This window comes from Camellia sinensis, chromosome 13, assembly GCF_055761805.1.
Source record: "Camellia sinensis isolate YWXY chromosome 13, ASM5576180v1, whole genome shotgun sequence".
Lineage (NCBI taxonomy): Eukaryota > Viridiplantae > Streptophyta > Magnoliopsida > Ericales > Theaceae > Camellia > Camellia sinensis.
Window position 1 is genome coordinate 6,191,366 of NC_138973.1, and position 13,270 is coordinate 6,204,635.

Genomic DNA, 13,270 nt, shown 5'->3' on the forward strand with positions numbered 1-13,270 from the left:
ACCCCTCACATTTTAGAAATTACAATCCCCTCCCCAAGGTTTAAAGTAGCATTATCAATTGCCCCCTCGATTAGTATTAGTTGAAAAAAAATTATTTGAAAAAAATTTTGTTAGTCAAATTTTTAAATTTCTGTTTAAAAACCATTGTAAACTCATTTTTTGAATTTACGTTTTTTCCTCAAATTTACAAACTGAGACAACCATTTATAAACTAAAAAAATTATCTAACAAGTCTTTATGATAGTTTTTTAAATTTTTGTAAATATAAATTGAAAACTGAAAACGAAATGGTTACCAAACAGGCTTCAGATGGTAAAAATGTCGTAAAATTAACAAATAATTAAATAAGTTACCAACGTAAAAAATGACTTATCAAAATATTCTTAGGTTATGTATAGTTTGATTTTTAAAAAAAAAGTTTAAAAATTAAAAATTAATTTGGTTAAGAAATAAAAAATAAAAAATAATTATCATTTTTATATAATTTTTATCTTTGAATGGTTAGAAATAATTTTTTACAAATTAAATATATTTCTTCATATTTATTTTTATTAAATTAGTTTTTTTTTTTTTAAATGTCAGGGGGAATCCGTATTAAATTGAAATCTCAGGGGTGTCAATGTAATTTACCCTTTAAAGTTATATGTAAAGGTTAAGGGTAAATATATCATTTTAACTTAAAAGTTAACACTGTCAAGTAATTACACTGACAAAGGGGGTGTCAGCGTATTTTACCCATTTTAAAATTATTATAATCGAGTATCATGTCATTTGTCAAAAATGTAGATAGTGTTTGGTTTATTTTTCAAAACTCAACTCTATGTTTATGATTTGGATGCAACATATTAACTAAACATATTTTTAAAATATAATTCAAAATTACTTTTAAAACTCCTCTCTTCTCTCTCTTTTTTTTTTTTGGTTATTATTATTATTATTATTATTATTATTATTATTATTATTATTAATCAATCAATCAATTATTTTTTCTCTCTCATCTCTCCTCTCTTCTCCCACGTTCTAACATCAATCAATCAAAAGAAAAATAAAAAAAATTACAAATCATCTCAAAATTATTTTCAAAACTCAAAACCAAATAAATTTTCTCTTTTTAAATCATGATTCAAAAGTTAATTTTTTTTATTAATTTCTCATTAATTTTTCGTAAAAAATTTTCATTATAAGGAAGTTTGATCTTCGTAATTGTCAAAAATATCAAAGGAATGTCATATAATTTACCTAAAATTTTATAATTTTTTATTTAGAACTTGAACGAACACCTAATTTTTATTTTTAGTAATATGATTTTTATTTTTTTTTAGATCGGCAACAAAATATTCATTTTAAAATTAATAAAAGATCGGATCAACCTAGTATAACAGTATCACAAAATCTCAAAAAAAAAAAATTATGGAAGAAAGAATAAATGTCTCCGTAGATAAATACAAAGTAGAGAAACAACCCACATATGAAGAATTGTTACATGATCAAACTAAAAATTAGAAAAACTCAAAAAAACAAAAAAAAACCAGAATGATTCTTGATACAATGATATTACATTCCTTCCATTCAAATAATAAGACTACAAATACATACCATTCAACTCTGAATTGATATGATTTATTTAAACAATACATACCATTCATTCAAACAATAAGACTATAAATACATACAATACCATTCAACGCTGGATTCCAATGATACATACCAGACCATGCAAAGCTTAAGAACAGCCTCCATAGCCAAACCATTGCTTCCCACCTGCAACATCATAGACCACGTCCAATGTCTTCTGCTGTGCATTTCCGAAAATACCCACATCGGAGGAGTTACTATTTGCGGTGAACGCCAAGCAGGCCTTGGACGAACTTACGATAAGTATCCCCGACGAGTCAATCACAACCTCGATGTTGCCGCCGAACACAAAGCTTATACTCGGTATCTTCAGAGTCGTGATCTTTTTCACACGGTAACATGTATCGAATACCGACACGGGTTTAGCCATCGGATATTGCGTCATGTGTTGCCCGAAATGAAGATATGAGAGGTGATCACACCATAATATGGGACCCTCTCATATTAAATCAAATTCTTATATGCTGATTTAATCTTTTCGCAGGAAGAAGTTACTGGAAGTAAGAAGTTTAAGATTTGAATGAAGAGTCACAATGGTTTAGAAACATGGTGATCATTGAGTTTGAATTTCTAATAAGTTGTAACCATTGCTTAACAGCCACCATATATGTACTATAAATATATGGACAGAACATGGGTTCTTTTCACTTGAACTTTCTCTCTGTTTTTCCTCTTCCAGATTGTATTCTTCTGCATGATTAAACATCCTAACGGGAACTTCGATCCATTGCCATCGTAAAGATTATCTTTTAGTGGTATCAGAGCAAGGTTACACATTATCGCAGATGTCGAAATATAGTTCGGAAGAACAAAAATTTTCCGAACTCCTTTTACAAAAAATTCAGAAAATCATTGATCGTCAATCTTTGGCATTGGTTAATTTGGTTTGTTTATTTAATCATCACCAACGTGTTGTATTTCCAGAAAATTATCCAAAGAAAATAACTGATGGTGGTGCTATTGTTCCAAACCTTGTCGAAAGTGAGTCCGAATTACACCATTGGAAGCAGTTTTATAAAATATTTTTTGGTTCAAATTCACTACTACAAAAATAGTTAAAGATCACACTTTGACAAAAAAAACTATCTCACTTTTATTAAAAGTGTGATAAAAAAAATTAGATTGATATTTTAATCACACTTAATTAGATTAAGTGTGATAATATTTATTTTTTATGTCACTTTTTAATTAAGTGCGATTTTATATATATATATATATATATTAATCACATCTTCTAATTAAAGTATGATTATATATACACTAATACAATAATATTTATTTTTAATCACACTTTTTAAATAAGTGTGATTATATATTTTTAATCACAATCTCTAAATAGTGTGGTTTTATAGAACATTTGGATTTTTTTTTTTTAGGTGATAATCACACTTAGTTAGATTGAGTGTGATTATATTTATTTTTTATGTCACTTTTTAATTATGTGTGATTATATATATATATATATATATTAATTGTTGGAGAAAAATGGTTGAATGAGAAATTGCCTCATAAATGTGTATATAACTCACACATTTAAAGCTCATCAGTTTTACAAAATTGATTGGGCAATTTTGCTAGCATTAGTTGCCAGCCTTGATGGCTAGAGGCTCCTCCCCTCTCCCCCATGGTGTATAAAAGGAGGCCCTATTCCTTGAAAAGAAATATAGAATTTTTCCTTGACATCTATACACTGTCAGTCTATTTCTCCTATAATTTTCTTCTTGAGAGAGAGTGTTGTTGTTGTCCGTTCGCTAAGCTAATTAGAAGGTGCTTCTGTTGTAGCTGGTAAAAACCGTCGTATCCTGGGAAGTAGACGACGGCGTACCTCCAGCACGCAACGGTGAGGCGGCGAATCTATTTTAAGGAGACTATGGTATCACACAGGCTTCGGTTTGCTTCCTTTAACCATTTTATATTTTATCTGTATTTTATTCAACATGTTATTTTTTCTGGGATTGAAGGTTTGTTTTGTTCATCTCATAATTTTGCGATATGCAATGTGAAATTATGTAATGTGAGTAGTTTTTCCCAACAAGCTTAAAATAGATTCGCTGCCTCACACCATGCACTCGCGCCCAACCCAGTCCGCTTGACCGGATAGACGGCGGCTGCGGCGCGCGATTTTAATTTTGGGCTCCAAGGGGTTCCCAAGTTTGTGGAAGAGTGATGTTATGAGTATAAACAGAACTTATGGGGGGAAGCAATTCTCTCCACGAATTATATTCTTAATAGAATACCACGGAAGAAAGTGGACAAGACTCCATATGAGTTGTGGAAAGGTCACAAGCCTTCATATAAATACCTACGAATGTGGGGGTGTCTTGCAAAAATGGCGGTACCTACACCCAAGCGGGTTAGGATAGGTCCGAAAACCGTGGACTGTATATTCATTGGTTATGCACAAAATAGTAGTGCATATAGATTTCTTGTGCACAAGTCTGATATTTCAGATATACACAAGAATACTATCATGGAATCTAGAAGTGCATCTTTCTTTGAAGATGTATTTCCGTGTTGTCCCCAAGACAGGGTTCCGAGTTCCATGAAAGAAATAAATGATCACGAAGACGATCAAATAGATGATCACATGGATGATCAAACAGCTGATCAAATAACTGATCAAGTAGATGATCAAGCTGATGTAGTAGATGAGCCAAAAAGGAGTAAAAGGGCTAGAACCACAAAGTCTTTTGGTCCAGGCTTCTTGACTTATATGTTAGAGGGAGAACCTCGAACGTTCCATGAAGCTGTGACTTCACCTGAAAGTCCTTTATGGAAAGAAGCAATTAAGAGTGAGATTGACTCCATCTTACAGAACCATACTTGGGAGTTGGTTGATTTACCCCCAGGCAGTAAGGCCTTGGGGAGTAAGTGGATCTTTCGAAGAAAGATGAAAGCGGATGGGTCAATTGACAAATATAAAGCTCGGCTAGTTATCAAAGGATACAGACAGCAAGAAGGCCTGGATTACTTTGATACGTATTCACCTGTGACAAGGATTGCATCCATTCGCATGGTGATTGCAATAGCAGCTTTACGTGGTTTAGAAATACATCAGATGGATGTAAAGATAGCTTTCTTAAATGGAGATTTAGATGAAGAAATCTACATGGAGCAACCCGAGGGGTTTTCAGCTCCAGGAAAAAGTAAGAAAGTCTGTAAGCTTGTCAAGTCATTGTATGGTTTGAAGCAAGCTCCCAAACAATGGCATGAGAAGTTTGACAATGCTATGTTGTCAAATGGATTTCGAATCAATGAGTGTGATAAGTGCATATATCTTAAAGACACTGACAAAGGTTATGTCATTTTGTGTCTATACGTTGATGACGTACTCATTGTTGGCAGCAATGATGAAATGATTAAAGCTACCAAAAGATTATTAAACTCTAAGTTTGACATGAAGGATATGGGCCTTGCAGAAGTCATTCTGGGTGTTAAGACCACCAGAACATCTGGTGGTATTGTACTTTCTCAAGCTCATTATGTTAATAAGATACTTGAGAAATTTGGAAAGTCAGATACAAGTATGTTTAGGACACCGGTAGACTTAAGTCTATATTTGATCAAGAATAATGGTGAGAGTGTCTCTCAACCAGAATATTCTCGGGTCATTGGGAGTTTGATGTATCTGATGAGTTGTACAAGGCTGGATATCACCTACGCTGTTAGTAGGCTGAGTAGATACACGAGTAATCCTAATGCTACTCATTGGAAGGGCATTATGTGGGTGTTGGGGTATATCCGTTACACACTGGATTATGGGCTGCATTATACTAGATACCCAGTGGTACTAGAAGGGTATAGTAACGCAAATTGGATATCTGATATAAAAGATTTCAAATCCACTAGTGGTTATGTGTTTACCCTCGGAGGGGCAGCTGTGTCTTGGATATCTGCCAAGTAAACATGTATCTCGAGATCAACGATGGAATCTGAGTTTATTGCTTTAGATAAAGAAACTGAAGAAGCTGAATGGCTTCGCTAGTTTGTTGAGGATATTCCACGTTGGCCGAAACCTGTGCCAGCTATCAGTATTCATTGCGATAGCCAATCAGCGATTGGTCGAGCACAGAGTAATATGTATAATGGAAAGTCTAGACATATCCGTCGTAGACATAATTCCATACGACAACTACTCTCAAATGGAGTTGTCTCTCTAGACTATGTCAAGTCTAAGGACAACATTGCGGATCCGCTAACCAAAGGGTTAACTCGAGAGTTAGTAGAAAATTCGTCAAGAGGAATGGGGTTAAGGCCTTTAGTAAAGGTTACCTGAACGACAAACCCAACCTAGTTGACTGAAGATCCCAAGATCTAGGTTCAAAGGGACAACCTAACTTCGTGTAATGGGTGAGTCACTGAAGAGGTAAATCCTCTTGCCCATTCCTTTATACAGTGATGCCCTGTGAGGATGGAAGGTTAAGCTAATGCTTTTAATGACCTTAGTGATGTGGTATAATGAAATACCGTATCTAGCTCACCTATGTGAGTGCGAAGTGGGGCCACTTCTTTAAGAATTGCCAAGGCCGAATTCTTTAAAAACACTCACAGAACCAGGCTAGTGTTCCAAGGCCATACCGGACACACCAGTGAGAACAAGAACAATGGTTGGTTGGACTAACTCCTGTGTAAGGTCTATTGTCTCGGTTTACATAAACGGCAGAACAGTTCAAGACATCATGTTCACTAGTTAGCCAGTAAATCCGATAGGCTTTCACTACGAAAGGTTCAAGGCCAACAGCTACCTTTTCTGATGCAGGGTTAGTCTGTGTGCTCTCTCTCTTTCCGAGTCATTGTTATGTGTCTCTTCCAACCCCGTCTTTACCTCGGAATTGTCTTTACGATGAGCCATTCCAGAATCCACCGAAGCTTCAGGCTCGAATTCTTCAGAATCCACCGAAGAACAACTCTCTCTCTCTTGTGTATAACAAACAAAACTTTTGATGTACTCTCTTTAAACCATGAGTTGAATACTCAATAAAACATCAAAGAAAACTAACAAAATATCCCCAGATATAAACCTTAAGAACCAAAAAGAAGATCTGGAGGAATTAAATAGTTTTGGCAGAAAACCAACTATTTATAGAAAATCCAAAGTAATCCTAGTTTTGGAATAAATCCAATTACTTATAGAAATTCAAAAGTAATCCTAGTTTTGGAAGACAATCAACTTCTTAAAGAAATCCTTGTCAAATGGGATTGCCAATAATAAAACCTAATAATCTCCCCCTTTGGAATGCCGTGACAAACCACACTTAACAAATAAAATCCTAAACACCCCAACCCATTACATCCAACAAAAGCCAACTTCTTTCTCAATGTCATGATCTGCAAAACAGTTATTAGTACCACAATCTCCAAAACAACTATTAGTCCCACAAGAGTATATGAAAAAGCAATAGACATATGACACGATTATCTTGAAACATGAGATGGAAAACATGAATAGATGAAAACTAAGACTCATTAAAAACAACTCTCAAATAACAAAAGCAAGATCATAAACCAACCCAAGTCAAGATGAACCAAACTCCCCCTCACTAAAAGCAACCACAAACACTGAAAACAGTGAACAAGAAGAAAACGACAAAAATAATATGGTGGAGCAAGCAAGGAATTTTAGATTAGTACCTTAAAACACACAAGACTATCCAAGAAGCACAATTACTAGTAAACACAATGTGCACAGTCTGTAGAAAATTCCTCATGAAAGAAAGTGATGCATTATGTGAAAAGCATAGATCCCATGATAAAAGTGTGCGTGTGACTCTTGGAGTTCGACAAACACTAGATTCAATCCTAGTAGTGATATGAAAGTTGGACCTCCGACAAGAGAATCTAAGCACAACAAAGGAAAGTCAAACCACTAGGAATCAAAGGGTATTTGGTGAGTAAAGGCGGAGGCTCCCCCTCAATTAATGAATCTTTTTTTTTTTTCACACACTTTTTCTTTTCTTTCTTTTGCACATTTTTTTCTTTTCTTTCTTGTGCACATTTTTTTTTTTTTTTGCATATTGTTTCTTCTTCTCTTTCTTTTTCTTTTTCTTTTTCTTTTTCTTTTTCTTTTGCACACTCATTGGCGGCTAACACGCTCAAGAGTATGGAAACCGAACTAGAGAAGCATGGATATAATAAGGATGGCCTGGTTTGTGACTCTGAGGTAGCCTTTTCCTCATGGCTAGACTGCAAAGAATAAAGGGGAAAGCCATGGAGATGCAAAAAGATGGTAGGTGATTAAGAGACTCAACATCACCCATGATATGCTAGTATAAGTCAATTCCTCTAGAAAAGCAAAAGATACAATACCAGAAGTCTATAAAAAAAATAATCACTAAGGCGGAAGACTCCAAAATTTGCTAATCCAAGAGTGTGTACAAAATGAGACATACTAATCAAAAAACACACACTCCAAAACGAGTAATGACCACAGAAAGCACACATCTATTAACATGTAATGGATTTTCTCATCAATTCCAATATGCACCAAGGACCACTCAAAAATTTCAAACTTGCAAAACCATACTAAGAAAATCTTTTGGGGATTTTTTTTTTTTTTTCTCTCGAAACAAAGCAAGACAAAAAACGAACAAGCACACATTTTTTTTTTCATTGAAAAAAACACACAGAGACCCAAAAAATTAAAAAGAGTAAACACATTAACATAAGTCAAGTTTTCTCACCCAAATCTTTTTGGTCTTAACAAAATCAGGTCTAGCGGCCTTGGTAAGTCTCGTGGTGTTATGAACACCCTCATGAATCTTGGTATTCTGCCTAGATATGTAAGTCGAATTTCTACCCTTTTGAGGCACTCTCCCATGCAACTTATAACAATAAGGGCGAATATGACCATGCATACCACAATGATGACAAATAAAAACAGGGTGTACCTTCTTTTCTTTTACCTTACCAACTCTAGGAAGTTTGAGAAGTCCATCCTTATGTTGAATTTTTTGTTTTCCCCTTCCTTGAGTTCTTGTATCATGAGATGTGGAAGCACTCTGTTTTTGCTCTTTCTTACCATCAAAACCAATGCCACTCTTGTCAGAACAAATTTGTTGAGACCCAATGATATTATCCAAAGTCTTTGATCCTCTGTTCCAAAGACCAATGGTAGCCATAGCACACTTGAGTTCTTCCTCTTTCTTGATCATTAGTTCTTCCAAAGCAACTTGAGACATCTCGAGAGTTTTAATTTTTTCTTCATATGTTGCATAGATTTGCTGAAGCTCATTCCTCTCTGTCTCACAAGTCAAGAGTTTTGCACAAAGAGCTTGTCGATCATCAGCTATCTTGATGGCATCAATCCTGGCCTCGGAAATCTCTTCCTTAAGTTTGACATTCTCACTTTCACATGCTTTGAGTTTCTTTGTGAGTTTGTCATTTAATTTGAATAAGTTAAGAGACTCCTTATATAACTTTTCATAAGCTTGCTCAAGCTCTTCATCATCACTCTCCGAGGATTCGTCAAGTACGGGTGGTCGAACCATAGAATTTCCCTCACGAATTGAATCCATTACGAAAATCAAACAAGATCTCGTTCTAAAAGAATTTTTTTAAAAAAAATAGAACGACCTGCTCTGATACCAATTGAAAAATCTAGAAACTCCCTAGATATTGATTTGTGATTATGTAACAATTTTAAGCAGTATATAACAATCCCAATCAAACAATCAAGACAAATCAACACAACGATTTTAACGTGAAAAAATCACAATTGGACACCTCCAACTGTGATTAAAAAACCACGGGCAACAGCCACAAAACAATCCACTAAGAATATTTAAAGGAATTACACAGGTATACTCTCAATTACCTAGCAAATCCACACCTAATTGAACCAACCTCTATGTGCCTCTTCCAACCCCGTCTTTACCTCGGAATTGTCTTTACGATGAGCCACTCCAGAATCCACCGAAGCTTCATGCTCGAATTCCACCGAAGAATAACTCTCTCTCTCTCTTGTGTATAACAAACAAAACCTTTGATGTACTCTCTTTAAACCATGAGTTGAATACTCAATAAAACATCAAAGAAAACTAACAAAATATCCCCAGATATAAACCTTAAGAACCAAAAAGAAGATCTGGAGGAATTAAATAGTTTTGGGAGAAAACTAACTATTTATAGAAAATCCAAAGTAATCCTAGTTTTGGAAGAAATCCAATTACTTAGAGAAATCCAAAAGTAATCCTAGTTTTGGAAGACAATCAACTTCTTAAAGAAATCCTTGTCAAACAGGATTGCCAATAATAAAACCTAACAGTTGTGTATAGATGATCCAATTTTAAATTCTAGGTTAGCTGTTTGGTGCTTTGGATAAATGATTGATAATAAGGGATTTATGCTACTTGAACCTTGATTTGATACTGTGTTCTATGTGTTATTGGTTTCTGAATGATGAAAAAATGAGCTTCGCTTGGACAAATGATTGGCATTGTTTGAGTACAAGTGAATTTTTTTAATATAATGTTGTTTTCTCAACTCTTGTTTATCAATAATCAAATGGGGTGTCAATCATTGATTGATTAGTTAATAGGACCATTGTTTTTAAAAAAAAATTATTCTTCTTCCTATCATATTTGAATTGAGGTTTCGAGTTTTATTTGTTCTCACTTCTTTGTTGTTTCTTCTGATTCTTTCTTGTTATTGGTAAAAACTCTCAATCATACAACAAGACAAGCTAGCTCTGGTTACCTATCCTGATTTGGCTCTAAATCGGAAGTGATAGATTTATTCCTTTTCATGTCTTATGTTTTAAATTCAAATTTTCTCTCTTTCCTTAATCTCTATGTTTTTACACCATTGTTTTTGCTTGTTTTGTTTTTTGGCTTTGCAATCTATTAAAGTTTATCACCTGATTTTTCAACTTTTTTAGCAGATATGTCTTGTTTCCAAGGATTGTTCTTTTGTCTTGAAGCAGCTTCTTTGCTGCTCCACAACTTCTGCATTTACCATATTTGTCCTCCCGGCGACGAGGTCTGTGAATTGGTTGATTTTTCTGCATTTGTATAATTCTATTATTCTTATTTCATGAATTTTTGTTTTGAACTTTTTTTGTGCCCAATCTGTTGAATGCTATTATTCACATAAGACACATTTCATGAGACACATTTAGGTGAACTTTTTTAAAATGCCATCATTTCTATTGGTTCTTCTGTTGCATTTTTCTACTGATGTTTGTGGAAAACTAGAAATATACTTGTTAAACCAGAAATATTTTATCCTTGGGAATAATTAATTGGAAAACTAGAAATTTTCTTATTATAAGGCCAATGATACGTAAAGGTTATAAGAGATCAAACTTTAACAAAAAAGTCTGAGAAATTGTATCATATTAGTAATGCCAAATGAGTATGTGTTTTGCTTCATTATATGCTTATGACTCATACATGGGTTGGGATCTTCTGTCTCCAACTCTTGTCCCCATCTTCTATATGAGATTTTACAAGAAAGCCAGTTTAGTGGTTTTCCACACTGAAACTTCATGCAGTTCTATCTTTCATATTGTCAACCATGATAAAGTTTAGGATTGTTTGACTTCTTATTCTGTATTGATTTATTATTCTTTGGATCTTTGAATTTGTTTCCCATGTAAATAGAATTAGAATTTATTATCCTATTGCCTTGATTTTTGGTAATTTAAAATTCCAATCTACATATCAGGTTATTTCTCATTTTTGGTGATAAAATAATACTAAAGATTTGAGCTATGGAATCTCTCTATTCTTATAACCTTTTGTATCAGTTGCCCATTATTGACATATAGGAAATGAGATAATTTTATAATTATCTAACCAATAATTACATGAGCCATAACTAATTACTTTTATTAATTTTTTATATTAATCCTTTGTTTAGAAATTGTTAGTGCATGTATGTCCTGTAGTGGGTAATTTTAATAGATACAGGGATCTGTTTGTAGAAAACATGAGAAAAGAGGGTCGTGTGTGACCTGTAAGCTAGCAAACTAAAAAAAAATAGAGATGATAGTTCTTCTATGCAGTAGAAAAAGGTAGCAAAAAAGGGTGATTTTGGTGGCTTTTATGCAATGCTCTAAAGGAAGAAGTGAAAACCTTGTAAACTTAGAAATTTCAGTGAAGAATTTTAACCTTTTAGTGCCTAAGCAAATCTTTTAGATGGCTTTTATATATGTATGTATATATGTAGTGCCTTCTAGTGTTAAATTGCTTGGTTAAATCTCCATGTTTTGTGTTGAAATATTCAGATTACATTGATTTCTGTTTTTTTTTTAATTTCTAGAAAGATTATTTTTGGGAAGTAATGTTACAATTGAAGACCAAGAGGAAAAATTTCAAGTTTTCGTAATGTGTACAAGCTCTACATGTGGGTAAAAATAAAAAAATAAAGTCATAAATTAAGATGTTGTGTGTTGTATAAACTGAAGAAAAGCGAAGAGCTCAAAGCTAAAAAATAGATAGAAAGGAAGTTAGTGGAGTCTGGTTCTGTTGTGTTAGGTAGAAAAGTCTTGTAAACATTATTTTAGTCTCCCTTCACTTGAATGTGGAAATGAAGTGCATACGTAATTGTTGAAGTGAATTTGATTATTTTCCTGGACTTGTATGTTTTGTTATATTTTTGGTAATATATTGTCTCTTAAGAAAATTGATGATTGTATGTCTAGGTTGTAGAGTCACTTGGGAATATTGTTCTTTGCGAGGCATCCTGTCGCAACAAATAACTTGAGGATTGGGCAATTCTGCTTTGCAAAATGAACCTGTTATTGAGCAAGTGTTTCTTACTCACACTCTCAGGTCAAAAACCGATTTCAAGCAACAGGTACTTGTCTATTTTTGTTCAGCTGTAATTTGTTTCTTCCGAAACTGGGATATTTCTTGACTTTTAGAGATCAACTTAGTTTATTGTACGATTACAAGAAGAAACATCTATTGGCTTTGTAAAAACTAATCATGAATCATCTAGTTCAACTGATGGTTTTATTTTTATTTTTATTTTTATTTTATTTCATAAACTTCAGCAATTTTACAAAAGTTTGTTTTTATTTATTTATTTATTGTAGTTATAATATCAAGGAGGGTTTCAATGCTAACAATTCGAGCTGCATTAAACCTTCAACATGAAGTGAGGGACTTCTATATATCTTCTCTTTCTTCAGGGTTTGTTTTTCAGAGAATCTTATCGTTTTTAAGAAAGTATAAAATCTTGGTTGGTTGCTAGATTGACACATTTTGTTATTTTTCAGATTAAATGCCCTTTGTTCCTTGGCTTCACAAACACTTACTTTCATTTTCTATCTCATGTGTTATAATTACATGTTTATGATTTCTTGCTCTTTCACTACTAGAATGAAGGCTGTTGCTTCTTGATCCTCTTGTGATTTGTCCCATCAAATTTATGAACATAATGTTTCTACAACTCCAAGGTTGTTTGTACAGTCGATCTTTATTTTTATTTTCATCTCTCTCTGAAGTATCTAAGTATCAAAGTCACTTATAGGTCATATTCCATTATAGTTCTGTTTTCATTTTTCTTTTCGCTTTTCACTTCTATGAATTTATGCATTTGAAATACCCAGAATTTATTAGATTTGGAATCCATTGATGCCAAGTTTTAACTGGTAATCTTTCTTATAGAACATCAAAACTTGAGTCTAATA

The 13,270-nt window shown here is 33.5% G+C and overlaps 1 pseudogene across 1 annotated transcript in view; it reads right to left on the reverse strand.

The window, feature by feature from the left end:
• Positions 1–1,499: 1,499 nt before the first annotated feature.
• LOC114319114 (aspartyl protease family protein At5g10770-like) overlaps positions 1,500–13,270 on the reverse strand; it is a 67,327-nt pseudogene continuing 55,556 nt past the window's right edge. The window contains exon 4 of the transcript XR_014347815.1: positions 1,500–2,028. The product of XR_014347815.1 is annotated as an aspartyl protease family protein At5g10770-like (transcript). The remainder of the gene's footprint in view (positions 2,029–13,270) is intronic.